This window comes from Branchiostoma floridae, chromosome 3 (genome assembly GCF_000003815.2).
Source record: "Branchiostoma floridae strain S238N-H82 chromosome 3, Bfl_VNyyK, whole genome shotgun sequence".
NCBI classification, from domain to species: Eukaryota; Metazoa; Chordata; class Leptocardii; order Amphioxiformes; family Branchiostomatidae; genus Branchiostoma; species Branchiostoma floridae.
In genome coordinates, this window is record NC_049981.1 from 9,226,883 (window position 1) to 9,254,339 (window position 27,457).

Genomic DNA, 27,457 nt, shown 5'->3' on the forward strand with positions numbered 1-27,457 from the left:
CAGCCAATCCAGTCTAATTTATGACCTAGCGGAATCCGACATGCAGATAATTGGTAATAATTGGTACGCTGCAAAATGGTGTGTAAATGTAACAAAGCAGGATAATATATATTTGCTATACATGTCAAGCATAACCCTGCATTTACGTTATATATCAGTCATTCACTCATGTCTTGAACTAAGTTTCCGTTACGAATCATTTGTCAGAATATTTATCAGTTCTTATACGTTAGATAGGTAACATACAATTGGAATATTGGGAGGGTGGGTAGATGCCGCTCCATCAAAGAAGCGTTTGGTATCCAGGCTAGGATTCGTAACAAAACAGAACGCCAGTCTCGTTCGGTGTCCACTGCCATTTTGGAATTCCGGAACAATACTAACATCCGGGCTAAGAAGAGAAAGAAGAAATCTAGCCTGGATGCCAGCCTCCGCTACCACGGGCACTGATAACAACGCTGACATTCAGGCTAAAGCTAAGCTAGAAAGAGGAAGAGACAAGTGCATGCCCTTTAATCTTCTGTCCTGGTTGGCTGGTATCCAGGTTATAAGGAGAAACATCTTATTACCGTACGTGTTACCCGTGATCTTTTAAAAGGAATGGCGGGCTTTTCAAAGAATATGGCATCTTACACGCGCGTACGATCACAAGACGTTCATCGTTGTATTTGTAGGTAGAAACAACGCGTGAAATTTGAATTTTTATGGAAACGTCTATTTCAATTTTCTGGTGTAAGACAGTAGAAAGCATAAATAGCACGTTTTACGCCGTTCTCCATGCCATAGAACTAATCGCCTCTCTTAGTAGCGCACCGCATTATCATGTTTTGAAAAGTCAAAACAAAGGTGAATTGGTTTTTTTTATTATTCGAGAAAGTTGATTTTTCCACTGTAAAACAGTGATGAAAGGCTTAAAGTGCACTTTTTTTGCGCAAAAAAAAGGTCTTCATGTCATAACACCAGTTAGTTCCCAAAGTAGCTAAGACGCATTGTATCAACGTGTTTTGGCATATTTTAACATATAAACCGGCATTTGCACACAGAATCAGCGTGGATTGTTATCATTGGTGGGAAATAGGTAAATTCTGACAAGCCTGCTCCTCTAGTAAATTATTTCACAGATTTGGCCGATTTCTATATAATGGTTTCCGAGAAGTCTGTAAAAGCGATTTGAATCTAATTATATGGATGGCATCCTACTGGAACCCAAAGACTCATGCGAGCGTGCGAATAGAAAGTTTGGCCCCCAAAAAGTTGCCTTCATTATGAAATTTAAGGGATATTTAACAAATGAGTTAACACATAGAAAATGGGGCATACCAAACAAAAATCTTCATTTTGTTCTTTCACATCTTCTTTGACCTTTAAAATAACATTTGGCATCCTCTGACATTACTTTTAATTCGTATTTGGTATCCGATATTTTTTGCAACCTAACGTTATATGTGCTCATTTTGCACCTGCTTTGTATGATTTACCGTACGGTTGAAAACTTTTTTTCTTTGAAAACGTCCGAAAATTCATGCGCGCGTGGATGTCACCCATACAATCAAATCAACATGGCCAACCTGCATGTATTGAAAGGTTTTGATGATAATCATATGTACCTGACAAATGTGTACTGTCTTATGCTAAGTCGACCCCATTCTGTCACTTCCTATTGTTTTTCTGCGCTATCTCATCTGTATGTAGCGTAAGCTTCATCTCAGACATATGGTCGGGAAAGGAGGTGGGGGTGGTTTAAGATGCTAAAACTAATAAGCACCTGTCACAAAGAACATTGCTAACATTTGACGGTTACCATTTAAAAGTGGCCTCTCTAAAAATCAGTGCTCAGTCACGGGAAGGGCTTACTTAGCCTGGGTACCACCCGTATTCTACCGGTGGGCTCCTTACACTCACTATTTCTAGGTAGTGAGTGTAAGGAGGCCGGTAGAATACGGACGGTACCCAGGCTAGAAAGGGCTATCTTGGTAAAGAAAACAGAAATAAAGTAAGAGATAAATAAAAGTATTCTAAACATTGAGGTTCATAAATAAAGTAAACATGGATCTTTCTTCGCTTTGTACATGTCTAAAACAACTTGTGGAGTGAGGAATAATGATAGGCATATATTTCATCACGTAGGTTTTCAACGGCAAAAATTACATGTAGGTAGAGTATCACAGAGTGGTACACCTTAACAAAAGAAATTATGAAAGCACATAACAACTAAATGACCAAACTTCAGCCTTGATGACAAAGAATAATAAGGCTTGTCTCAATGGAACTTCAAATTATATGAAAAGTTGTCTAGTTGTAAATGATTACATGCCTTCTCATATATATATGTAATCATATGGTAAACATGCATACAAGCTTTCTGAACATTAGAAAACATAAATAGATAATTCATGGTAATTTTCAGCATTCCTTGCATGCGATAATAATCGCACAAATTAGAGAAACAAGTCCAGTCGGACGTGTCTAAAGTTCGCCTGTGCGCGTCGTCTGCATCCCCCCTATAATTTCCCGCCAAAACTTTTGACCTGTGTGCTAATGACAAGTTAAATATGACTCAAACTTCGCTAGTTTCAAAAGATCAAACTAGGTGTGAACAATCCACTGAAGAGTTTTGTTGATGTTTGTCTGGAGTGATGTCTAAGTAGGCACTGACCCCCTGCCCTCCAGGCAAGGCGACCCCTCCATCAATCATGACGTAGTAACAATAGGACAGAAAATCAGACGACATTTTGCCTCAGACCGCCATGACAGTGGCTCGGAGCGTCTTCGTTGGTGGTATCAATAACACGATAAAACACGAATGATTTGAAGTGTGATGACCTTTTATTGTCTATTTCTCTTTACTGAACTGGTTGCTCTATCATTTCTCATCAAAATAGTGTCTATGATTACATTTTGACGGTTTTACTTTAGCGTTTGTGTAAACATTAAAAGACGTGTAGGTTTGAATTGTTTTGCCCCTTACACGAGTGCATTTATTTCGTGTCAATGAATAAACACAGAGGATTGAATGAGTCCTTGGATCAACAACACCGATACCAGACCCCCTGCCGTGGGTAACCTTCAGGTAACCTTCAACAGTTGTGGGCGTGTTCTTTTTAGATGTTCCACGACGTCCTTGGAAATTGCGAAAGTTTGCAATTGTATCTTCCACTATCACAAAAGTGTCAGACATCAGAAAACATTTAATGACAATGACAATGACAATGATGTTTATTGCATGTTCATGCCCCAATGGGGCTAAATGCATTAAGTTTGATATAAAGTTAATGACAACAAATAAACAATGATATATCCTAATAATAACTATTTTCTACAAGCTTCGTCCCTCCTCTTAAAACATGAGTAAACGAACTTACACAGTTCTTCCAATATGTCATAGTTAGTTGATGACATCAGATATTTAAACATGTCTACCTTTGTTATGTTTGTATATTTCTCTTTAACACGTTTAACATTAACAAGGCTATTACGCATATCATTGTACAGAGAACACTCAAGTACAAAGTGCATTTCATTTTCTATACATCTGACATTCTTATTACAAAACATGCATATTCTATCGTCAGGAGGAGTTCGGGTGTATCTGCCAGCTTCAATTTGCAGTGGGTGATCGCTGATCCTTAATTTAGTCATGGCTCGGCGATAACTAAAATTTGTTATCTCTAGGTACTTTTCTCTTTCATAAGTAAGCTTGAATTTTCTGTAGGTTCTTAACTTATTACCTTGGTTTTCCTTCATGCCAGGAGAATTCATTTCGGAGTAAAAATTTTGAACAAAGTTGTCTTTCAGTCTTTGGTTTACTTCGGACTGAGCGAAAGATGTGTTGCGATCACTGTTAATCAAAAGATAGGCAAAACCAGACTCCTCCAGGATTTTACTAACATTGGAAAACCAGCATGGTATGTTGCGACTGTGTAAGTCCTTCTGTACAAGAAAAGCTTCAAATTGTAGACTATTTCTTGGCACTTCTTTAACTAATCTTTTGTAGTATGAATACAATCTAGTATATACTTCGATCCACAGAGGATACCTGCCTAGTTCTGCCCTTGTTGCAAGATTACTTGAGTTTTTTCTTACACCTAATAACGACTTGCAAAACTTCAGATGAACTTGTTCAATGGGTGACTTATCATTTAATCCGATTTTGCCCCATACCTCTGCACCATAAGTCAATATAGGGACAACGCAGGCATCAAATAATTTACAATATACTGAAATTGAAGGATTGGTTTCACTTAGTGTTGTTTTAATACTGAACAAAGCTCTTAGCGCCTTCTTTTGTAGTGTTTTTAATGCTGTTGTGAAGTTGCAACCTGTTGTAAGCACCACTCCTAAATAGCAATATGAAGAAACTATCTCTATGTCTTCGTTGAGTATATGAAATTTGAGATTTGAGAACATATGACCCTTTTTGTTAAATACGATTATTTTTGTCTTATTTATGTTAACTGATAATTTCCATTTGTTGCAATAGAGACCTAGTTTATCAATTGCATTTTGAAGCCCATTTTGGCTAGTTGATAGTAGGACAAGGTCGTCGGCATAAAATAAACTTGATACTTCAGATGTATTTTTTATTCGATGTATTAAATAATAATCTTCGATCCACAAAAGATCTGAAGAATCTATCTTTGATGTACTAGAACAGGACGTGGCACGTTTTACGTCCAGAGGTTTTGTGATTCTCGGAGGAGACTTTAATAGTTATTATATTATTATTGCTATTATTATTGCTATTATTATTATTATTATTATTATTATTATTATTATTATTGTTATTATTATTATTATTATTATATTATATTATATTATATTATATTATATTATATTATATTATATTATATTATATTATATTATATTATATTATATTATATTATTATTACTGCTCATACTTTGTTATTGGAGGGGAGGACACATTAATTTCTCTACGTCATTAAGTTAAAGTAGTCACTAATTTGAAAATATTCATCCTACATTTTTTCAAATATGGGACAAGACAATGGGCCATTTGTGTGTCAGTGAACGTGAAAAAGAGAACGAATACTCTTCTCACTAATCAATTCACTGATTCTTTTTCCTTGTACATTGTTTGTAAGTTTTACCATTTCTGTATTAACTATTAATAGCATCAATTGAGATAGGAATATTTTTAAGGCTGAAAAATTCAACCGTGAGCGTCAAAGCACAATTTACAACGAATACGTTGCTGAATTGCATTAGGAAAAGTAAACCTTTTATTATTATTTTTTGCCATGAAAATCCACCCATGACTTCTTTAGACATCAAACACACAAACACACAAAAAACACTGGCAAGACATAGCCGTAGACACCTGTAATGGGTTGCTGGAGAGAATTTTTTTTGAAGGGGGACGTATGCAAAGCCCTTAGGACACGCAAAAACGAGGAGCCCAACCCAACATCTGCTTGGAGATAAGTTCTCTGTATCATTGCTGTGTAACTATGAATCATTACTGTACAATGATAAAAGACTATACGTCCATTTTTCCGCGGAAGTAAATGTAATACTCTCTAAGTGTTCTACGGAGGCGTCTTTGACAGGAGTGGACGAAGGTCGTCCATGTTGGAATCAGAGTTCATTCACTAACATTATGGGATCAGCTGGCGCCGACATTATGTATTTATGAAACAGCTCAGACAAATTGTAGTCGAACTGTCAACGGGTCCCTAGATTTAAAACAACTGTCCGTTTTTCGTCAATTCCTTACGGTCAAGTCAATAGTAAAGGAAGTTTACTACTGTTAAAGTATACGTTATTGGAGGGGAGGACACAATAATTTCTCTACTTCATTAATTTAAAAGTAGCCTCTAATTTGATAATATTCATTCTACATTTTTCAAATATGGGGCAAGACAATGGGCCATTTGTGTGTCAGTGAACGTGAAAAAAATAACGAATACTCTTCTCAATAATCAATTCACTGATTCTTTTTCATTGTACATAGTTTGTAAGTTTTACAATTTCTGTATGACTATGATACCCGCTTAAGCATCTTATTTGATTAACACAATGAAACTCAACACGCTATATAAACCATGCATTAGATGCAAGCTTCATGATGTAAAAGAGCCCAACACGAGCATCGAGCTCGAGAAGAATAGGGGTGACCCCTATCGGCTGAAAACGCCCGTCTTTGTATGATTTTGACAAAGATGTACCTGCAGTTCCAGAGCAAGCTGCTTGGGGGCCCAAACATCCATTCTTGCTTGCATTGTATTACAACCTATCTACCCAAAAGTTCTGTTGCAGTACCAAGGTCAAATACTGGGGGGGGGGGGGGGCAAAATCGACCTTGACTGTTACCTTCCCAACACCTACCTACGTATTAAATATCATCGTAATCCATCAAGAGGTTCTTGAGTTATGCTGACTACAAAAATACAAAAAAATCGAACACACACACACACACACAAACACACACACACACAAACACACACACACAAACACACACACACAACAATATCTCCATTTCATGAACATAATGACTGTCTAACCTTTCCCTAATGTAAAACGTATCTATTATTTCGTTTGGCCCACGGAATTAAAAGCCTACATAGAGATGTGTGATAGACAGATAAATCACTATGATTTTCAAACAAGATTAGAGTCGTCTGTGATTATGATAGGTTCTCCACCCTGCCCATCATACCAACCTCCCATAGGATATACGATAACTCCAAATCCCCCAGGACTATTCCATTAACAGGGTTGGAGAGGGGCGGTCAGGGACATCTTTTCTTTTTAAATCCCAGTTCGCTTTAGTCTTGTCCGTGTATACATGTATTAAATGTGTTAATATTATATTATTGGCCAAAGTTATCGTTTAAACTGATACATGCGAAGTAACTATTTTCGAAAAGAAATCTGACACTAGTTCACCTTTATCTGCGGGGTAACTTTTACCCGTTGTAGTTAAAAACAGGGTATTTAGGGATATCAAGCTTAAGACGGTGGTTTCAAACTGCAATATTTCGACTTGATATCCCTAAATACCTAAATACCGTTTTTAATTACCTCGCATTGTGCTTTAAAATTCAATTTCTACTAGCACCCGCTCCCCTTACATAACAGTATATTTCCAGTAACTCTAGACCTCACAATGATACTGTATCTAGATGCTTGAAAGTATAATTTCCCAGATCCCATAGATATACATTCGAATATTTTAGCATATGCATCGTAACCGTTTTGTAGAATTGCGCAGCTACACATCTAACTTAAGATAGGAAAATTTGTCTTAAAGGGACATTCCACTCCAGAAGCGATTATTGTATTTTTGATGCGCAATTTGATGCCGTGCAAATGCTATTTTTTTCGGTCGTAGAAGACTCTGAACGCAGCGTATACATTCCAAGTAATGGTACAGTCAACGTCATGACGTTTTACAAGGGGAGCCGGCGACGGCTGGCAGTAACTTGAGCGACGTACAAGCCTTACATGACAGAAATATGGCACTAAGGTCTGCGACATAACGGTTGCTATCTGTCAATGTCTAACCAGGCGACACGAATTTTTATTGACAGTCATTTGAGTGTCTGACAAATCTGGCATGACAGAAATATTCGACAATGATCTGGCGCGCAACGGTTCCGATATATCAATGTCACATTTTTTCTAACGAGGCGACGGTTATTTTTATTGGCAGTGATTTGAGTGTCTGACAAGTCTGGTATGACGAAATGATATATCAAGGGTCTGTGGCGCAACGGATAACGCGTCTGACTACGGATCAGAAGATTCCAGGTTCGAATCCTGGCAGACTCGATCTTCTTTTTTATTTTTCTGTACAATGAAAACACAAACAGGACACAACATAATCTGTACCCACATGTACCCGACAGAAATTATTTTACAGTCTTAATTTTAGTATTACATGTAGTAAGATAAATTAACGTAAGGGTTATTTTCTTTTACTTGTCAGTCTGTGCGTGTGTGTGTGTGTGCGCGCGAGCGCGTATGTATGTGCGTGTGTATGTCTGTGTGTATACGTGCGTGTATGTGCTTGTGTATGTCTGTCTCAGTGTGTGTGTGTGTGTGTGTATGTGTGTTCTTGTGTGCGTATGTGTGTGTCTGTGTGTGTGTGTGCATGTGTGTGTGTGTGTGTGTGTGTGTGTAGCTGTGTATGCCTGTGTTCTACCAGATTATTCATTTCACCGAGGGAGTGAAGTCTGCCATCTCCTATTGCCTTGTTGCTGATTACATCATCATCATGCATAAATCTATACTACATAATCCAGCAGCCTTCAATACGAATCATATGGATATACTAACTAGCTATCCAAGAGGGATATATGTGTGATATCAGTACCATCTGGAGCCCATGTTGTGGCTGTTTTCTTACCATTACATCTCTGGTATCTCTTAAATCCTCGATCTTATCAATGGTTTCTTCACAACAGGGATCCTCAACTGATACGCGCGTACGCAAACAAGGCTGAGACGTACGTTGTAAGCAGAATATGGGGAAACCCATAGACAACTAGAAATTTGAATAATATAAAAGACAACAAAAGTTTCAATACTTTTTTTTAGAAAATTTGGCGTCCAATGGCTCAGTGACTAAGGCTATCGGACACGGGATCAAAATGTCATGGGTTATATTCATGGCATTTTTAGCTAGCCTAGCGTTGTGCCATTGGGAAGATTCTGGGAAGACACCTTACAAAGCAGTCCTAAATCCACCCAGGTGTGGAAATGAGTACCTAACTACGTTTTGGGAGGTAAAATATGAAGAAGAGGAATGGGTTCCGCCTTTCAAGACCTTGCCACCGCACTTGCGGCCTCAAGAAGGCCTCTTTTTAAAACACCGACTTTCACCCGACGTCTGCTTGGAGTGCATGGCTCGTAACTCACGAGCCAACCACCGCGCGGGAAACAAACCCGCGGGCAAACATGTTCGGACATCTTGAAAGTGTCCATTGTTGTTGTAGTGATGTATGTCTCTCACCCACCGGGCCCGATAGAGTCGTCAAACTGCACCACACTTGACCTTACTCTGTGGGGATGGGGAAACAGGGGTCAAATGTTCGGTAATAAATATCACAATGGGCGCCCTCATCCTGTCGTCTGCAGCTCAGGCGTTGCCATGGACACGGCTCAGAAGTTTGGCGGGAGGTTTCACCAACTGCGACGGTATGCTGAAGATGTTGGACTTTATTGGAAACTTTATCCTTGGTAGTGAGAAAATAGAGGGGCCCTCATCTACAAACAGTTACAATTAGATGCCGATTTCAACTATGAAGACAAACAATGCCTAGTCTAAAGCCCCATTCAAGACATGTTGTTTCTCTGACAAAAATCACAGTAAAAGTGATTTTAAATTTTATGAAATCAGTTATTTTGATAAACTGCATTTTGATTACCTCCCCCAAAATGGAGGTATTGCTTTGGGTGTGTCTGCATCAGCGTGTGTGTGTGGGTGGGTGCGCGCGCGCGTGCGTGTGTGTGTTTTTATGTGTCTCTGTTTGTCTGTCTCTCTCTCTGTGCGTGTGTGTCTGTGTGCTTCAGCTTAAGCCCTTGATTTAAGAACGGTCGGCTGAATCGCAATGATTTGGTATGTTGGTAGTTCTAGTTTCTATATTTCAGCCGATACGCAAGTAAATGCTTAATTAGTCATAAACACTGGATAGATTTTGTTGGAAACGCCCAGACGGCCTTGCCTATACATAATGTATTTGTACCTAGACAAAGCAGTGGCTTGAAGTGACGGAAATAGATTTGTGTAAAAAAAAATGGCATTGCCTATAGTTCGGCCTGCTTCATTTCACAGAAGCACATGAGGACAGCTAGTTAGCGCCTTGTTTTCATAAGGACCTTCATTGATAAACACGACACGTCTAATTTTCATCGCTGTCTTTGAAGACCTTTGTTCTAATCCTTCAACATCCTTCCCAGACTTTCAACTGTCAGATTATTCCGGATTTAGTCAAAAATGATTACAGGCAAACATCCTTCAAGTCCCATCTGAATACTGTGAAGAATTACAATCCTTCACAGGTGTGGTGATATAACCCTGCAACTGTGGTTTGACAACGGAAATCTGTTACAGTAAAAGAAGAACAGTAAATCCTGTCTACAGCGACAACTCGAGGGATTTGATCAAAATGGTTACAGTAGACAGCTGGTCACTAAAGACAGGTCTTCAGTATGCAGAGGTAGACGTTGTACTTTATTTGTGTTACGTATACTATAAATGCTACAATGTTCGCACTATATAAAAGGTCATAGTGTCCTTGGTCGTATCAAGGTATAGATTTCTTCGTATAAATGCATGATTTCAAGTATGTCAAAATACTTTTCTATGATAACGTTCACTACTTTTCAGCACGTTGTAGGTATTTTTTAAACATGGTATGAGTTCGGAAGTTGTGTTTCTTCTCGTTTCTTCGGGTAAGAGGACCATCAGCCTTTCAAGATGGCAGCTTGTCATACAAATACTTCACAATCAACTAGGCTTTTCAAGATGTATCACGGTTGCCAAAATTCATAGATTGCTGATGGAAATACTTTTTTTTAACTGGGGGGATAATCTAGCTACTTTTTTCCAGAACATTTTCCCGTCTACTTCAAAAAGGTATTGACGCCAAACAGGATTTGCGAGAATATCATTTTTGTGGTACATTCATGAATTCTCGTCTTTTTGACAGAAAGTCTATGTTATCATTTTGTCCAAAAACGTATTCCATCTGTTATTCCTGGTGTTGAACCTTCTGTCACCGTCACACAAGATTTAGCATGTCAGAACACATCCCCTGAGCTGTAAGCACCTACAGGGAGGCCGGTGACCTCCACGGACCGCCGACAGTGTTCGAACCTTTGAGCCTGACCTCTGAGGACATCATGGCGATGTGGAAAACGAGATTAGGTCTCGCACAGTACGAAACTGACACCGAGACCTTTGACCTGGGTGAGGCATGCTGGGAGCCCGCTGCGAACGAATTATTTGGTAACAGACGTGAACTTACAGACAGAAATGCCAGTAGGAACATTTTAGTTTAACCCAAGGTCACGACACGCTATGAGAGGTCCTTGTAGTTGTCTTTAGAGGTCATAATGGTGGGCATGAGAGAACAGGTGGATGCGTCTCTTACCAACGTGTTCTAACGGTTACTTTGGAAACGTCCAAAAGATTAAGACAATGAAGAAATGACATAGAATAATTGTGATATCTTTGTTATTTTTGCCAATAGCTTAGAAAAGTACGTAATTCTGTATTATCAATACTAACGTTATCATATGAACTTGGAATATTCAACTGACAATATGTCATATCAGATGTCAGGTGTCATGAAATATGTAATCAGATTCGTTTTCAACACCACACACCGCCTACATACCGTGATTAAGCATCATCAAATACTCACTGTTGCTCAAAAACAAGACGTTCAAGTTCAAAAACAGTATGACATGCACATTGGTGTGTTCATCATTTCGCAAGGTCAAATTGAAAGCCACGGGACTTTTCAGATTTCCTAGATCATTTACAAGCGGGAAGATGGAATCACTAAGGTCAAAGCTACTTGATCTCTCAATGTCAAATGGCTCTGTGCGAGTATAGCATACCGTCTCGGCTTTCAATGCCAACATATGCTTTGTATTGCCTTGTTTTGTCGAAGACGACTTCATAAAGAAATCGTGCCTTAAGATTTAAAAGTTGTATTGATAACCTTGTCAAAAGTAGACTTGGAGTGTCTTTTCACAAGTCCTCAGTGTGTTAGGATGCTAAATTATGATCTATGACTAACGTTTTCAATTAGTAGAAGAGACAAGGAGTTGAGACCTTAGTCGTCCAACCAATCAACTGACCTTCGGACGTGTCACATGTCGAAAGACCAACTGTCCGATAGACTGACGGACAGACAGCATCGCCTGAGTGACCGACCAACTGTCGGATAAATTTGCCAAACGACCGATGGACTAACGGACAACACAAAATCTACAATCAGACTGACAACATTGGACGGATTCAACAGGGCAACAGATTCATGATTGTCATTAAACTTTTCAGCTTCGCCACAACGACTCAAATCACGCTTCACACATGTTTTTACCGCCATGAAAATGGACGTATCTTTTATGTGCATGTTTGTATGCGTCTGTCTGGTAGAATCTCTGGATCGGTTGTAGTGATGTTTGGCATATGGAGACGGGTTGGGAAGATGAAGGTCAAGGTCGAGTATGGTCCCTGGAGTATGACCTTGGTACTACAGCAAAACTTCAAGTTGTTGTTTTCTTTCGCACAAGACATCGTTGTCTTCTTCTCTCGTAGATTACACTGTTAGCTATTGAGCGCTAGCCGTATGTGCATAGAATTCGTTTTTTGACAGCCTGAGCTAAATATGCACTCTGTCTTATGGGTGACAAAGAGGCAGTCGAAGTTAGTTTACTTGAGTTTTTAATAAGTGCCACATCACTTGCTTGGGCACCTTATCTACCTACTTACACGGTAACTTACTGGCTATTACAATGAAAGCTCATCTGAGATTAGTGCTTGACAGGAAAGAGGGTCAAGCAGCAGTGCTCCAAGCAGCACTACCGGAGCCAAAGTCTGTATCCAAAGGGCTAAACTCGGGGGACAGTTGGACACTATTTAGCCTTTGGTTATTGTCTTTGCCCCCCTCTACATAGATCTGCTTGGAGATTACCCGAGCCCCTTCCAATGAGATGGGGAAGATTTTTCAGGTGAAGATATGGCGAGTTTTGAATTTGGTGACCTATCTACAAGTATGACCAAAGCTCGCCTACAGTGTGACAGGACTTTCACCCCGGGTAGATCACTACCCTGTCGCCTACAGTCTCGCCCGACTAGGCCCAAGATAACACCGTACGTAGTACACCAGCACTTCATTATCGGGGCAGAAAGTCCCCCTCCCTCACATCACGATAAACATCTCTCCGTCTCTAATCCCAGGTCGCAGCTCAGACACCATTTCATTACTTGATTAACCCTCTTGACCTGGATAAGACAAAACCAGCGTACCTTAAAGAATGTACAAGGTGGAGAAACTGTCCGTCCAAGGCTTAAAGTCTACACCTGTCTTAGGGAAGCTGAGATTTCTACTTTCGCCCTCATTAAACTGGATCTACAGATAAGGCTCAGAAGACAAGGCCTTCAAGTCTGACTATGCCATATAAGTCCTGGCTTAGACGCAAATGGATTACGTCTAATCCGAGAGGAATTTGGTGAATTAAGGGGGAAAATTGTTTGATGTTTGAAACTCGTTAAGGTGCGAAGTATTTGTACACGTAGGGTAGGTAGCGAAAGGTTGATATAGGGCCCCTTGGAATTAAGTTTCTTTTATCTTTGTAAAGACTTTGTAAAAAGAAAAATCTCTTAATTACATTCGCCGGGAAGGTTAAGTTTTAGGCACCGTTCCTCTCTATAGATAGATTTGGGCTCCCTTACAGCTTTTTTGGAACTGCAGGGGCCGATTTCGTTTCATAATTTGGGAGAGAGATTAACTCAAGAAGTGGTTGTCGCAATTTTCTTCGATCCTGCCATCTATATCTGAAACACTAGATCTTCAACTTGACCAGGTTGTAAAGACCTTGTTTAGATCTTTATTCGTCCGTCACAATTTGAAAAGATAATGTCGTCCTAAAACTGAGAGTCTGTTTGCAAGTTCATGCCCAGAGTCTAATAGAAATGATTGTAGAAATGTAGGTTCGTGCAAGATACAGCAAGGCACTGGAACTGGCTAATAAAAGATAAACATTGGCAGAAAACCTTGATAACCGCTATCATATCGTTACAGCAAACCCAAAAGAACTAGTCGTAGAGTCTGATCATCTTTGGTATGTTCACATGCAATGGTTCTCAATTCAAATAAATGATAAAGAGAATAATTTATCATTTAAATGGTCAAGTCGAGTTCAACACGTAAACATGATTATCAAGGTCCGCCATCAACACCTCCGTGGACAATCAATTTTCCTTGAATCCGCGCAGTTCCCGAATGTGCCGCCTGGTTCTGCTTTCACGGTCGTCTGTTTCAAGATGGCGGCTTGCCCCTAGCTCCAGGTGTGGGGGCTAATTGTTAGGTCATAAAGTTCGCGTGACCTTGACATAACCTTCGCGGCTTCGGGCGTTCTGAAACCAGCGGGGATGGGTTCATGATTGAGTGGGAGTCTCCCATGACTTCTTGTTCACATGTGAAGAACAATTTGTAGTAAAGTGCCATTCCTTGAACCCCTTTACGCACCACACTGTGACAGAACTATTTTACGAGGTTTGATGTTTTCGAGTCAGGTGTGAGACATATATCACTCCGCCGTGCTAAAATGGGTTTGAAAACAAGTTTACAGGTTTGTACCACACTGAAAAGGAATGTTTCATTGTGTTCATTTATTGATACGTGACTTAAATTCATTTGGCCTGAACTTTTTAATTTTAATACGTAGCTGCGTGAATTCTTTTTGAGCTAAATGGTAGATATCATAGGTAACTGTTTAATAAATTACTTAATGACATATAACGTTTGGGTGACAGCATTTATAGCGATAAGAAAATAACATAATAACCTAGCATGCCCAGTAATATACGATAGCCGGAAAGTTGTATTATCGATAAGTGTGGTGGGTTCTTTAAGTTTAACCTGCACGAGGTGTCTTTGAGGACCTTAGGCTTTACCGTCCTATCCGAGAGGACGTCCGTAAATCAAACAAGCTATATGTAGCTACGTGATCATTTTCAACCGAGCCGAGTGAGAATCTTGGAATTGATGACCTTCCTACACACATTGGGGCATGCTAGGGATTCGAACCCAGAATCTTTAGATTCCAAGCCAACGGCTCTTACCACAAGGCTGCCATGACAGCTCTCTTGAAACATAACAAAACATATTTCTTACTAGTATTTATTTGTTTATTCAGAGTCTCTTTTCTTAAACGAATTGGATCTCTCAGCAACAGGGTACTAGTACTGCTTTTAAGAGGGGGCCTGGGTACATACATACAAATAATACAGCAATAAATTATATGACCGTCACAAATCAATGCTAAATGTTACATGCCCGTATTCCAGGAAATTTAGACTCAGCATATTTTTTACCTACGGCTTAGATATGTTCTCTTTCCTGTCTTGACACCTGGGACAAAATCTTCTGGCTATCGCTGTGACAAATCATTTCCATCCCGGACCTCCGCCCCACGAGTATCCCGGATGAAAGGGCTAAGTAAGCGGAAAATTCAAACCACAGTTTTCCCTGTAGAGCCAAGCAGAAAATGTTGATCTTTTACGGTCGTCATGGCGACTTAAAACCAGCTTTGTTCCTCGATATATCTACTCTATTGAGAGTTCTTTAATTGACGTAAAAATGTAGCCTAATTAAATGTAATACAGAGAGTGAATGTAAATGGTTTCCCAATCTGGCGTCAGTTAAAAGTGACCCCGACTAATAGAATAAGTCGCTATTTTAATCCCTCTTTAAAAGGTTGACAGGTGTGACCTTTGGTGTCAAGGTCACGTCTAAGGCAGATCATCAGATTTCCTAGTCATGATACTGATCTTTCACATGTCGTTTTTTAAAATCAATTGTCGGGTCTTTTTAATCAATTGAAGTATCTACGTTTCCTTTATATTATATTTATTTTTCCTGTTATTGATTGATCATATTCTGATCTTATTTTGGAAAACGCTGCAGTTTAAGAAAAAAGTGAAGACACTGAAACGATCGTTGGTGTACGGTGACTTCAGAGTGCACAAATAGTCTACTTAGAGTACTATTATTTAGAGTAGTAAATCGTCTCTAGTAAACACAATCAGACACTAGTCGACTCACTAGCATTAAAAAGTTAAACCCTTCCCGCGCCTGATGGCGCATAGGGCGGTGCCCATCTCTGTTTCCTTAGCTCTGGGCCACACAACGTAATCACTACAGAAGGGGGCTAGTCCACTGGCGTGTGTTCAACAACAATACTCTTTCCCGACGACTGCTGAGTGCAAAGCAGAGAAAGCAGCATGTACCATTTTTAAAGTCTTTGGTATGTCTCGGCCGGGATCGAACTCACGACCTACCGAATGCAAGGCGAACACTCTATCCACTAGGCCATTGCACCGTGACCTACGTCACTAGCATACAGCAGACGTAAGTCACGTGGGATGAAGGACATCGCATGTCTTTTGTTTTCCTGATCATTATTGCTAGTCTCCAAGCAGATTCTCCGGTGCCATAAGATAGTATCAAAGCTGACCAATGAGTATGGCCGACCGAAGGGAGTCAAACGGGCCCTTGGCCAGCTTTGATACTATCTTATGGCACCGTGGGATCTGCTTGGAGATTACATTATAGCACGGTATCAGCTTTCTGCTGGGTTGACCATAGTTGGTGTCTGTGGGGCTAGTTATGAATGCACAGAGAGTTTCAAGTGTTGAGAGTTTCAAATGTGGGTCTGTCACGTCTACCAGGCAGTGTTGGGATATAGTCATCGATCAGAAAGCTCAATAGTTTTCATACAGCGCTTTGGAACAGATGCTGATCATTGTTGCCCGGTATCGTCTTCTGCTGCGGAGCCATTGTGACAGTGAATGCCCAGAGAGGAGAAGAATAGACATAGACTGACCGGTATTGAGCTTCGCTGACTCACGTCTTACTCAATCAAGGACTAACGGTCACATTTCAAAGACAAGATAACATCGTGGTGGGTCAGGGTTGGGTGGGGTGCTGGTGGGGTTGAAAGGACACTAAATCTGCCAAGATTTCGCCCCAAATTTCCTTTTACTACGGTCTGGTGTTTCTCAAAGATTCTAGTCTATGTCACTATACGTTATCTAGCAAAGAAGGGCTGCCTCAATGTCAGGCATGGGTTAGTGGGGCAACGGGTTATAAATTATGATAGGATGTGTATGTGTCAATTTAATAATATTTTCAATAAGCGGTACGTATGTTATCTGCTAATTAAAACATGTAGCTGCAAAACAGCGTGCACGTATTCATAGCTCTTCCTCGATGTTTTTTTTCTACCTTCACCAATGTTATGTTTTTGATGCCGTGTGTGTGTGTATGAGTTTGTGTTTATGGACAGCAGACCTTAGGATTTATTAGAGCGACGGTGTGTATGTACAATGTATTGGGCATAAGATGGTCTAGATCGATAATCCCTAGCGAAACCCTACGGTACTGTAGCGGAACGTCCGGGTTTGATATGTTTTTAATGCCTTAGAGGTAAGATGTGTACATAGCCTATAATGTAGACATAGATAGACACAAAAAGGGAAGAGATCTGGAATCTATCTGTTGTTATAAAGATGTCTTTCTTTGATAGGAAGTTCAGAAGAGGCAGGGAGGTATTGGGGGTTACTTGTATGTATGGGGGAAGGGAAGGACACAGAAAAGGGGACGGGTCTGTGACTTGTCACTTCTTATAACATTATCTTCCTTTATCTTTTCAATTAGACGTACTGAGGTTATCTCATACAGGGCAATGTCACTGAGAGCACGTGGCTCGAACTGGTTACATGTATTTAGATAGGAGTGGGACAAAAAAATGAGGTCTGGGATGTATCAGTTGGTTATAAAGATGTCTTTCTTCACTATACTAATTCTGAGGAATCAGATCAGTGTAATTGTCAATGGAGATGTAATGCTAGTTTACCTTTATCCTCGGGGTAACCTATATCCGATGCTTCTAAGAACAGGCTATTTCATATATAGGGCTATCAAGAAGACGAACGGTGATAACAAAATGAAAATTTTGAAAATGTCCATTCAAGAAACCACCTTAAGTTAACTTCCGTTGATGTAATGTCCTTAGATACGCTGTTTATAAAAGCAACGGATATAGGCTACCAGCGAATAAAGGTGAACTAGCGTTAGATAGAGTGTGATGGAGGAGGTCGGGTACCTACGCATTATTAGTTGATCTTGCAATGATGTGTGTCTTCCTTGACTTTTTTTTTTTTTCAATTAGGATCTCTAGGGTTATCTCCAGTTAGCCCAGTGTCTGTGGGAGGGGACAGACTGAGGGGGTCGGGGGTCATAGAGGGCAGATCTGGTCGTCATCAGTTGAACAACAGCACATCTCTGTATCTTCTTTTTTTCAATCAACAGTTCGGAGGTTATCTCGTGCAAGACGGTGCCAGTGGGAGGAGACATCAGGGAGATAGAGATGGGGGAGTAGGAGCCAGACTTTACGCACACCTCCATCTACTCTAGTATGCAGGCCTCTAGATACCCTGGGAGCCAGCCAGGATCGGGCAGCTAGGACAGTTTATTCGGTGGCCCAAGACAGTCAGGCCCGCCGATCTCCTATTAGCGCCCCGAGGAGTTAAAGCGCGATGTGGTCCACCTGCCCTGTTCCCGATGGGAAAAGGGTAGCGATAACTCATAACTCCTTCAGGCTTAAACTCCCCGAAGTTCGGCGGGCTGACTATACCTTAGCTCCCCGAACAAAACTCGCTAGCTACCCGGTCCTGTCTGGCTCCCAGGGTAGCCTCTTGACAGAGTGAAGCTAGTCTCTACCAGACACCGGCCTGGCTGTATAGCGCTAGGAGACTATGGCCAAATTAGGAATAAAAGCCTAGTAGGAGGTAATTGGTATAAGGGTGAAGTAGTGGACGTCTGCTTAGAGACTAGAGAGAAGGTAGCCTGTGTACCATCCTCCGTAGTAATATCAAGCTCAATCTTTTCACTTGCTAACCGCGGAGTCTGGCCCTGATCGCATGATTGATGTACGAAGGAGGATCGGGCTTGGGGCCTGGTATCCAGGCTAATAGTACCCAGGCTAGGGAGAAACTCCAGAGTGTCGGTTACGCAAAGGGAAGGGTAGCCTCCTCCGCCGGCCTTTCTGTGGGCATTGCCTAACTCTTGTATAGTTACTCTTACTTACGCCAAGTTGGCGTAAGTGTAAGAAGTAAGAGTAACTATTCAAGCGTATGGGGGTGTGGAAGGGATTCGTCATTTCAACACGTCGCGGTCAGGTTTTGCACTGGGAAAGTTCTAACGCCCGGGAAGGAATATATCCCGGGAAGCTTGTAGTCTCGCACCGCCCTTCCTCCACAACATACACCAACGCCATAGACAGACTCAGTCTCAGAGAGATCGATGGCATGGACGAGCCTAAAGGAAGGGGCGGATTGTATTATACTGTATCTCTTTCTTCATTTATTTTTCAACGAACAGAAAGGTTCAGGGGAGGTGTTGTAGTGCCAGTTTGTCATAAGGGCATACTGGCACTGGGGCAAATATGACTTGTTTGCCATCTATCAGTTTTTATTCAGGATGGTTCACTATCACACAAAAATAAGGTGTACCAACCTGTCCCCATTCACCAACATTAAAAACATGCTTCAGGTCGTCGTCACTCTATAGAATGTAGACCATTCGTTGGCGTCTTCTAGCGTCCAAGTTAAAAATGGCACGCTTGCAGACGCTTCTTTACTTGTCATTTTTTAATTAGACGCTAGGGAGCGCTCATGAACGGTCTTCATGAGTTGAGGGACGCCAGTAATTTCCTTGTAATCATGAGGTAAATAAAACGATTTCTATCTGGGAAATCAGTCGCAGGTGTCCACAGCATCATCTACACGATCGTGGCAGTGTATATGACAATATCGTACACCCTAAATTAGTCTAATAGGGGCAAAGTCATCTAGAAAACGCTATTTAGATTTACATAAACAAATTATCGGAAGGCCAGTCAGACAAATCATATAATGTCTTTGTTCTTACCTGAGTATATTTTCCGGTACCTGACGAATTATCTGTTGTATGTTGTCAGTACTAGTAGTTCAGGTTCGCCTAGACGAGTAAACATAAGTCATTGTGCAATAGCAAGCTGGGTGTTAAAGTTAATCCCGGGCGCTCCGGGAGCCACATATGGAAATACCAAAAGCAATCACGCGACTTTTTTTAAACCAATCAAATTTGATTTCGAATACTAATGGCTAATTTAAAACGCGCTATCTAATTGGATGGCAGAGGAAAAGACCTTAATCGGTGACCAATGGTGTCGTTTCAGTATTCAACATAACAAAGACATTCAGCGTTCCGATTTGCTGATTGGCTGCAGTTTGATGATCATATTATCAAACTGCACGTGCAGGAAGACACATTGTCAATCACAGGTGCTTGTCAAGGAATTTTGGTTGCGTTGTTTATGTCATGGAGGTTGGTTCCTTGTTCGTGTTTCGTCAGATTTTGCGTCGTTTGGGGATTCCGCGCGGGATATTCTACGGAAGAGTGCGGGACTGCTGGCCGCCTAGAACTATACGAATGCCTGAGGTGAGTGGCTTACTCGTTACAATTTGTTAAATACCAATAAACGGACAGTTAACACTGATGATAATACATGCGTTCCATGCATTAGCTACCTTACGTTAGGCCATGTTAATTTGATTGTATGGATGACATCCAAACGCATCAATTCTCGGCAAAAAATTCAATGTCGCCCAAATATTCCAGTCAGATTTTCAAGAGGGTGGACCTATTTTCTCGGCTCTTCCGTCCAAAATGAAGGGACCTAAGTTATGACAGAATTATTAACTTCCACAATTCTACCTTACGATTAAAGTGGTTGGTTGCAGAACAAAGGTTCTTTTTTCACCCATAGACATCTATGTTATATTTCGTGGTTTACATGGACGCGTTCATAATGAACTACGTGAAATAAGCCGACATTCTTGAGCATACGCAGTACGAGCTCTGTTTAGGCGCAACCGCTTAAGAACGCGATTGTAGCTCAGAGCTTAAGTTCCGGCCCGGCAAGCTTGGTATGGTTGGAAAGATTGCTTCGCAAGGAATCGAAAGATAAAAACCGCAAAATGTTCGGACACTTCCTTCTCGAGATATTCGTGAGTATACGGGCTCTGTTTAGGCGCAACCGATAGCCTCTTTTCTTGAAACACCGCCTGTCACGGCACCGGGTAGGGGGGTGACTTAAGAACGCGATTGTAGCTCAGAGCTTAAGTTCCGGCCCGGCAAGCTTGGTATGGTTGGAAAGGTTGCTTAGCAAGGAATCGAAAGATAAAAACCGCAAAATGTTCGAACACTTCCTTCTCGAGATATTCTTGAGTTTATGGCTCTGTTTAGGCGCAACCGATAGCCTCTTTTCTTGAAACACCGCCTGTCACGGCACCGGGTAGGGGGTGACTTAAGAACGCGATTGTAGCTCAGAGCTTAAGTTGCGGCCCGGCAAGCTTGGTATGGTTGGAAAGGTTGCTTAGCAAGGAATCGAAAGATAAAAACCGCAAAATGTTCAGACACTTCCTTCTCGAGATATTCTTGAGTATACGGGCTCTGTTTAGGTGCAACCGATAGCCTCTTTTCTTGAAACACCGCCTGTCACGGCACCGGGTAGGGGGGTGACTTAAGAACGCGATTGTAGCTCAGAGCTTAAGTTCCGGCCCGGCAAGTTTGGTATGGTTGGAAAGATCGCTTAGCAAGGAATCGAAAGATAAAAACCACAAAATGTTCGGACACTTCCTTCTGGAGATATTCTTGAGTATACGGGCTCTGTTTAGGCGCAACAGATAGCCTCTTTTCTTGAAACACCGCCTGTCACGGCACCGGGTAGGGGGGTGACTTAAGAACGCGATTGTAGCTCAGAGCTTAAGTTCCGGCCCGGCAAGTTTGGTATGGTTGGAAACATCGCTTAGCAAGGAATCGAAAGATACAAACCGCAAAATGTTCGGACACTTCCTTCTGGAGATATTCTTGAGTATACGGGCTCTGTTTAGGCGCAACCGATAGCCTCTTTTCTTGAAACACCGCCTGTCACGGCACCGGGTAGGGGGGTGACTTAAGAACGCGATTGTAGCTCAGAGCTTAAGTTCCGGCCCGGCAAGATTGGCATGGCAGGAAAGGTTGCTTAGCAAGGAATCGAAAGATAAAAACCGCAAAATGTTCGGACACTTCCTTCTCGAGATATTCTTGATTATACGGGCTCTGTTTAGATGCAACCGATAGCCTCTTTTCTTGAAACACCGCCTGTCACGACACCGGGTAGGGGGTGACTTAAGAACGCGATTGTAGCTCAGAGCTTAAGTTGCGGCCCGGCAAGCTTGGTATGGTTGGAAAGGTTGCTTAGCAAGGAATCGAAAGATAAAAACCGCAAAATGTTCAGACACTTCCTTCTCGAGATATTCTTGAGTATACGGGCTCTGTTTAGGTGCAACCGATAGCCTCTTTTCTTGAAACACCGCCTGTCACGGCACCGGGTAGGGGGGTGACTTAAGAACGCGATTGTAGCTCAGAGCTTAAGTTCCGGCCCGGCAAGTTTGGTATGGTTGGAAAGATCGCTTAGCAAGGAATCGAAAGATAAAAACCGCAAAATGTTCGGACACTTCCTTCTGGAGATATTCTTGAGTATACGGGCTCTGTTTAGGCACAACAGATAGCCTCTTTTCTTGAAACACCGCCTGTCACGACACCGGGTTAGGGGGTGACTTAAGAACGCGATTGTAGCTCAGAGCTTAAGTTCCGGCCCGGCAAGCTTGGTATGGTTGGAAAGGTTGCTTAGCAAGGAATCGAAAGATACAAACCGCAAAATGTTCGGACACTTCCTTCTCGAGATATTCTTGAGTATACGGTCTCTGTTTAGGTGCAACCGATAGCCTCTTTTCTTGAAACACCGCCTGTCACGACACCGGGTAGGGATGACTTAAGAACGCGATTGTAGCTCAGAGCTTAAGTTCCGGCCCGGCAAGCTTGGTATGGTTGGAAAGGTTGCTTAGCAAGGAATCGAAAGATACAAACCGCAAAATGTTCGGACACTTCCTTCTCGAGATATTCTTGAGTATACGGGCTCTGTTTAGGTGCAACCGATAGCCTCTTTTCTTGAAACACCGCCTGTCACGGCACCGGGTAGGGGGGTGACTTAAGAACGCGATTGTAGCTCAGAGCTTAAGTTCCGGCCCGGCAAGCTTGGTATGGTTGGAAAGGTTGCTTAGCAAGGAATCGAAAGATACAACCCGCAAAATGTTCGGACACTTCCTTCTCGAGATATTCTTGAATATACGGTCTCTGTTTAGGTGCAACCGATAGCCTCTTTTCTTGAAACACCGCCTGTCACGACACCGGGTAGGGATGACTTAAGAACGCGATTGTAGCTCAGAGCTTAAGTTCCGGCCCGGCAAGCTTGGTATGGTTGGAAAGGTTGCTTAGCAAGGAATCGAAAGATACAAACCGCAAAATGTTCGGACACTTCCTTCTCGAGATATTCTTGAGTATACGGTCTCTGTTTAGGTGCAACCGATAGCCTCTTTTCTTGAAACACCGCCTGTCACGACACCGGGTTAGGGGGTGACTTAAGAACGCGATTGTAGCTCAGAGCTTAAGTTCCGGCCCGGCAAGCTTGGTATGGTTGGAAAGGTTGCTTAGCAAGGAATCGAAAGATACAAACCGCAAAATGTTCGGACACTTCCTTCTCGAGATATTCTTGAGTATACGGGCTCTGTTTAGGTGCAACCGATAGCCTCTTTTCTTGAAACACCGCCTGTCACGGCACCGGGTAGGGGGGTGACTTAAGAACGCGATTGTAGCTCAGAGCTTAAGTTCCGGCCCGGCAAGCTTGGTATGGTTGGAAAGGTTGCTTAGCAAGGAATCGAAAGATACAAACCGCAAAATGTTCGGACACTTCCTTCTCGAGATATTCTTGAGTATACGGTCTCTGTTTAGGTGCAACCGATAGCCTCTTTTCTTGAAACACCGCCTGTCACGACACCGGGTAGGGATGACTTATGAACGCGATTGTGTCTCAGAGATTATGTTCCGGCCCGGCAAGCTTGTTATGGTTCCAAAGAATGCTTATCAAGGAATCGAAAGATACAAACCGCAAAATGTTCGGACACTTCCGTCTCGAGATATTCTTGAGTATACGGGCTCTGTTTAGGTGCAACCGATAGCCTCTTTTCTTGAAACACCGCCTGTCACGGCACCGGGTAGGGGGGTGACTTAAGAAAGCGATTGTAGCTCAGAGCTTAAGTTCCGGCCCGGCGAGCTTGGTATGGTTGGAAAGGTTGCTTAGCAAGGAATCGAAAGATACAAACCGCAAAATGTTCGGACACTTCCTTCTCGAGATATTCTTGAGTATACGGGCTCTGTTTAGGTGCAACCGATAGCCTCTTTTCTTGAAACAACGCCTGTCACGACACCGGGTAGGGATGACTTAAGAACGCGATTGTAGCTCAGAGGCTTAAGTTCCGGCCCGGCAAGCTTGGTATGGTTGGAAAGGTTGCTTAGCAAGGAATCGAAAGATACAAACCGCAAAATGTTCGGACACTTCCGTCTCGAGATATTGTTGAGTATACGGGCTCTGTTTAGGCGCAACCGATAGCCTCTTTTCTTGAAACACCGCCTGTCACGGCACCGGGTAGGGGGGTGACTTAAGAACGCGATTGTAGCTCAGAGCTTAAGTTCCGGCCCGGCAAGCTTGGTATGGTTGGAAAGGTTGCTTAGCAAGGAATCGAAAGATACAAACCGCAAAAAGTTCGAACACTTCCTTCTCGAGATATTCTTGAGTATACGGTCTCTGTTTAGGTGCAACCGATAGCCTCTTTTCTTGAAACACCGCCTGTCACGACACCGGGTTAGGGGGTGACTTAAGAACGCGATTGTAGCTCAGAGCTTAAGTTCCGGCCCGGCAAGCTTGGTATGGTTGGAAAGGTTGCTTAGCAAGGAATCGAAAGATACAAACCGCAAAATGTTCGGACACTTCCTTCTCGAGATATTCTTGAGTATACGGGCTCTGTTTAGGTGCAACCGATAGCCTCTTTTCTTGAAACACCGCCTGTCACGGCACCGGGTAGGGGGGTGACTTAAGAACGCGATTGTAGCTCAGAGCTTAAGTTCCGGCCCGGCAAGCTTGGTATGGTTGGAAAGGTTGCTTAGCAAGGAATCGAAAGATACAAACCGCAAAATGTTCGGACACTTCCTTCTCGAGATATTCTTGAGTATACGGGCTCTGTTTAGGTGCAACCGATAGCCTCTTTTCTTGAAACACCGCCTGTCACGGCACCGGGTAGGGGGGTGACTTAAGAACGCGATTGTAGCTCAGAGCTTAAGTTCCGGCCCGGCAAGCTTGGTATGGTTGGAAAGGTTGCTTAGCAAGGAATCGAAAGATACAAACCGCAAAATGTTCGGACACTTCCTTCTCGAGATATTCTTGAGTATACGGTCTCTGTTTAGGTGCAACCGATAGCCTCTTTTCTTGAAACACCGCCTGTCACGACACCGGGTTAGGGGGTGACTTAAGAACGCGATTGTAGCTCAGAGCTTAAGTTCCGGCCCGGCAAGCTTGGTATGGTTGGAAAGGTTGCTTAGCAAGGAATCGAAAGATACAAACCGCAAAATGTTCGGACACTTCCTTCTCGAGATATTCTTGAGTATACGGGCTCTGTTTAGGTGCAACCGATAGCCTCTTTTCTTGAAACACCGCCTGTCACGGCACCGGGTAGGGGGGTGACTTAAGAACGCGATTGTAGCTCAGAGCTTAAGTTCCGGCCCGGCGAGCTTGGTATGGTTGGAAAGGTTGCTTAGCAAGGAATCGAAAGATGAAAACCGCAAAATGTTCGGACACTTCCTTCTCGAGATATTCTTGAGTATACGGGCTCTGTTTAGGTGCACCCGATAGCCTCTTTTCTTGAAACACCGCCTGTCACGACACCGGGTTAGGGGGTGACTTAAGAACGCGATTGTAGCTCAGAGCTTAAGTTCCGGCCCGGCAAGCTTGGTATGGTTGGAAAGGTTGCTTAGCAAGGAATCGAAAGATACAAACCGCAAAATGTTCGGACACTTCCTTCTCGAGATATTCTTGAGTATACGGTCTCTGTTTAGGTGCAACCGATAGCCTCTTTTCTTGAAACACCGCCTGTCACGACACCGGGTTAGGGGGTGACTTAAGAACGCGATTGTAGCTCAGAGCTTAAGTTCCGGCCCGGCAAGCTTGGTATGGTTGGAAAGGTTGCTTAGCAAGGAATCGAAAGATACAAACCGCAAAATGTTCGGACACTTCCTTCTCGAGATATTCTTGAGTATACGGTCTCTGTTTAGGTGCAACCGATAGCCTCTTTTCTTGAAACACCGCCTGTCACGACACCGGGTTAGGGGGTGACTTAAGAACGCGATTGTAGCTCAGAGCTTAAGTTCCGGCCCGGCAAGCTTGGTATGGTTGGAAAGGTTGCTTAGCATGGAATCGAAAGATACAAACCGCAAAATGTTCGGACACTTCCTTCTCGAGATATTCTTGAGTATACGGGCTCTGTTTAGGCGCAACCGATAGCCTCTTTTCTTGAAACACCGCCTGTCACGGCACCGGGTAGGGGGGTGACTTAAGAACGCGATTGCAGCTCAGAGCTTAAGTTCCGGCCCGGCAAGCTTGGTATGATTGGAAAGGTTGCTTAGCAAGGAATCAAAAGATGAAACCGCAAAAATGTTCGAACACTTCCTTCTCGAGATATTCTTGAGTATACGGGCTCTGTTTAGGTGCAACCGATAGCCTCTTTTCTTGAAACACCGCCTGTCACGACACCGGGTTAGGGGGTGACTTAAGAACGCGATTGTAGCTCAGAGCTTAAGTTCCGGCCCGGCAAGCTTGGTATGGTTGGAAAGGTTGCTTAGCAAGGAATCGAAAGATACAAACCGCAAAATGTTCGGACACTTCCTTCTCGAGATATTCTTGAGTATACGGGCTCTGTTTAGGTGCAACCGATAGCCTCTTTTCTTGAAACACCGCCTGTCACGGCACCGGGTAGGGGGGTGACTTAAGAACGCGATTGTAGCTCAGAGCTTAAGTTCCGGCCCGGCAAGCTTGGTATGGTTGGAAAGGTTGCTTAGCAAGGAATCGAAAGATACAAACCGCAAAATGTTCGGACACTTCCTTCTCGAGATATTCTTGAGTATACGGGCTCTGTTTAGGTGCAACCGATAGCCTCTTTTCTTGAAACACCGCCTGTCACGGCACCGGGTAGGGGGGTGACTTAAGAACGCGATTGTAGCTCAGAGCTTAAGTTCCGGCCCGGCAAGCTTGGTATGGTTGGAAAGGTTGCTTAGCAAGGAATCGAAAGATACAAACCGCAAAATGTTCGGACACTTCCTTCTCGAGATATTCTTGAGTATACGGTCTCTGTTTAGGTGCAACCGATAGCCTCTTTTCTTGAAACACCGCCTGTCACGACACCGGGTAGGGGGGTGACTTAAGAACGCGATTGTAGCTCAGAGCTTAAGTTCCGGCCCGGCAAGTTTGGTATGGTTGGAAAGGTTGCTTAGCATGGAATCGAAAGATACAAACCGCAAAATGTTCGGACACTTCCTTCTCGAGATATTCTTGAGTATACGGGCTCTGTTTAGGTGCAACCGATAGCCTCTTTTCTTGAAACACCGCCTGTCACGACACCGGGTTAGGGGGTGACTTAAGAACGCGATTGTAGCTCAGAGCTTAAGTTCCGGCCCGGCAAGCTTGGTATGGTTGGAAAGGTTGCTTAGCAAGGAATCGAAAG

At 42.6% G+C, this 27,457-nt stretch overlaps 1 protein-coding gene and 1 non-coding gene across 2 annotated transcripts in view; one reads left to right on the plus strand and one right to left on the minus strand.

The window, feature by feature from the left end:
* The window catches only part of LOC118412122, a 44,659-nt gene extending 24,801 nt beyond the window's left edge, over window positions 1-19,858 (minus strand). The window contains exon 1 of the transcript XR_004830727.1: window positions 19,695-19,858. The gene's annotated coding sequence lies outside the window, so the exon portion shown is untranslated. The remainder of the gene's footprint in view (window positions 1-19,694) is intronic.
* Trnar-acg lies at window positions 7,719-7,791 on the plus strand. Its single transcript has one exon. It is a non-coding gene; the product is annotated as a tRNA-Arg (tRNA).
* Window positions 19,859-27,457: the final 7,599 nt, after the last annotated feature.